General features: G+C 40.0%; 1 pseudogene; it reads right to left on the reverse strand.

Moving 5' to 3' along the window:
• Positions 1 to 2,295: 2,295 nt before the first annotated feature.
• LOC122897339 lies at positions 2,296 to 2,428 on the reverse strand (annotated as a pseudogene).
• Between the last annotated feature and the right edge of the window lie 838 nt (positions 2,429 to 3,266).

A 3,266-nucleotide genomic window follows, 5' to 3' on the forward strand; every position in this document is an offset into this window, starting at 1 on the left:
TTGGCTAGAGTAGAACAGTTATTGTCTAAAAGTTTTGTCTTTCCTGGCTGCCCCTCTCCTTGTCCTTTTGCTAGAGAGAGTAGGCTTTTTGGTTGAAGCTCTTTTCACCTGTGCTCTTTGGTGTTTGGGGGTTGCTGACTTCCGCAGTTCTGAGCCTAGGATAAATGTACAAAAAGAAACCAAGGGCACCAACCACACTGTTCCTCAGATCTTGAGGGTCCCTATCAAGTTTACCTTCTCTCTGTCTTTCAGTCTTCTCATGCTTGTTTTATATAGAATATCCAGCGTTTTCAACTGTTTTTAGTTGGAGGAAAATCACATCTACTCCAGCTTCCTAGGAGTGGGAAATTCTCAGTATCTTTAAGTGTGAACAAATTCTGTTTTATTTGGGGTTTTCCATGTATAGAAAGAATGAAGGAATAGAATATTTGGAAAGCTCCAAGAAGCAGGGAAACTTACTTCTCTTTATTTTCTTCAACCCCCACAGTCACGCTGACCCTCTCTTAATACTTGATGCATAATTTCCTTATATAATATAACGTTTGTACATGTTCTTAGCTATTTCTTGTAAGCCCAGATCCACTATGAAGTCTTTAGCAAAGATCACATATTATACTTTTTTTTCCCAACCTGGTTAACCACACAGGAGGTGTCGAATAATTGTTGATTGAATACATAAAAAGAGTATGTACCACAAACCAAGCAATATGGGAGTGTTAGAGATCTGCACAGGGGAAAAAAAAATCACCATGTCTCAAGGGCCTTAAAGTCTAGCATGGAATGAATTATCTCTGGCATCTCTTTTATGTCTGGTCCACCAGCTTGATTTTGTATGACAGAGATGAAGAATTTGCTCACTGTATGGAATTGGAACCCAACCCCTAATCAAACCATGTGGCATTCTGGACTTTTATAAGTTGACTGGTACTTGAAAACAATGAAGGCTGGTGGATCTCATAGGTCCATTTGCTCAGACATTTCTTTTTAGTTTTTGCTCTGGAAAAGACTCAGATACTCTGTGATATCCAGAATAGGCAATCTTACAAAGTTAGTCCCTTACCACACAGTCAGGCATACGTATAGGCTAAGCCATATGTCAGTTCCATAGAGTACTTCTGACTAACCCTGGGACGGACCAGGTCAGAGAAAGCTTATGAAAAGACTGAATTCTTTTTTTTTTTTTTTTTAAGATTTATTTATTTATTTATTTGACAGAGAGAGATTACAAGTAGGCAGAGAGGCAGGCAGAGAGAGAGAGGAGGAAGCAGGCTCCCTGCTGAACAGAAAGCCCGATGCTGGACTCGATCCCAGGACCCTGAGATCATGACCTGAGCCGAAGGCAGTGGCTTAACCCACTGAGCCACCCAGGTGCCCTGAAAAGACTGAATTCTTTCAAGCAGTGACTGACAGCTTCAACAGGCTGTCTGAAGTGGACAGAGATGGTCATCGGTCCATGGAGCCACCATTACTCCTGGAATAACACAGCAGTGATTATGGCCTTTACAGTTTCTTTCTGAATACCAATACCCCACAGACAATAACAAGTTTCTTTCTCTGAGTTTTCAAGTCTGGCATGTCTCACCCACCAGGGGCTTTAACATAAATGGACAGAGAAACAAATTATCCTTGCATCTAGAATACAGATAATGCCAGGACTGTGGCCATCTTGTTCTAATTTTGAATCCTCCTTGACTTTTTTATAAATTGTTTAACCTCTTTGTACCTTCTCATTGGGATGTCATAAAGACTACCTCTCAACTTGAATGTTGTAAATGAGACATATATATCAGCAGAGACTTTTTTGATGTGAGGTACACTCATGAGAAAAAGTACTGTCCTTGGGTTTCTAAACTATAAAGTTTAATCTTCAGTCCCCAGTGTCTGAACTCTTGGTTGATTAATTCATATAAAATCTTCACACTTTCAACGGTTTTCTCCTTTTCATTCCCAATCCAAATCTCAAGGACAATATACAGAAATTAATTTTTGAGTTAGAATGGGAGAAATTGTGTTGAATTCCTTCAGAGAATTAATGTGGAGTTAAATGTAATATTTGCCGTCCCTACAATGCTTTTGCTAGCAGTTGTCCTTGCCATTTTTATTTTAATCCTTTATGCCTGCTTTTACAGAAACTATTTTAATTTAGATTTTCAAGTATTTTACAGTAATATTAGGTAGAGAGGGGGAAATGGCCAGTGTATGGAGACGATCCGGTTACCTAGATTGGTTGAATATTGTTGGGTGGGCTGGGTTTTCACCACCGCTACTTGGAATGTGGAGATTCTAGCTGACTAATATTAAGGAACACTTTCTGTGATAGAGAATTCATAGTCCTAGAAAAATAATATCGTTAACTGTACATTTTAATTAGCAATAATCGTGCCTCGGATAAACCTCATTGGCGATGATACTGCCACTGTGCAAAGCTTAACTGTACATTTTAATAGGAAAATTTTTGTTCCTCCGACACTTAAATTCATTTAAAGTTGTGATGACTCTATGAGTTTAGAAACTTGGTATTTGGCATTCCCCTACTTCCCCCAGTTCTAATGTTAACAGCTTTCTGAATGAATTCAGCTGTTGAATTCTGACAATTTGTTTACCATCTCTATGTATCTGTGGGGTATTGTGGGTCATGGTGCGGGGGTGGGGGGTGGGATGAAAGGATGAAAGGATGGATGTGGAAGTAATTTATCAACTATAAGGGTAGTTTAGTGTTATACCCTTTATAAGCTTGGGAATCACAGCCATCACCACCATCATACCACATTTACCTGTGTCAGGCTGCACCTCAACCACTGCGAACTAATTTTCCTTCCTCTCTTTGCTTCAGTCATTTCAAAATCCTCTGTTAGTAATCTTTCTCTCCCATCACTTCAGTCTTATTCTCCTTCAAACCCCTCCTCTGTCTTCTGGATTAAGCAACCTCACATCTTTCCAAAAGATTCATTTTCCCCTATAAGGCTTTTTCCTTGACCATCACAATAATCTCAAAAATGCCCAGTGTCAGTGATGACTGATGGCAGAAACTAATCTCTGTCCCTGTCTGTTGGCTTTGCTTTTCACACATCCCATTCTTCTCTGTATAAATGCCCTCTATTTGAATTGAGAGTGCCTGAGGAGAACTGGCCTCCCTCATCTAATTCATTATCGGAAGCATCCTTGCTACTTATGGGTGAGGCACAGTACACATTAACACATCACGTTCTTGCTCTAGAAAGAGGGCATTAGGACCAGCTTCCCTGGGCTGCCCACTGGGGTTGTTT

This window comes from Neovison vison, chromosome 1 (assembly GCF_020171115.1).
Source record: "Neovison vison isolate M4711 chromosome 1, ASM_NN_V1, whole genome shotgun sequence".
Classification (NCBI taxonomy): Eukaryota; Metazoa; Chordata; class Mammalia; order Carnivora; family Mustelidae; genus Neogale; species Neogale vison.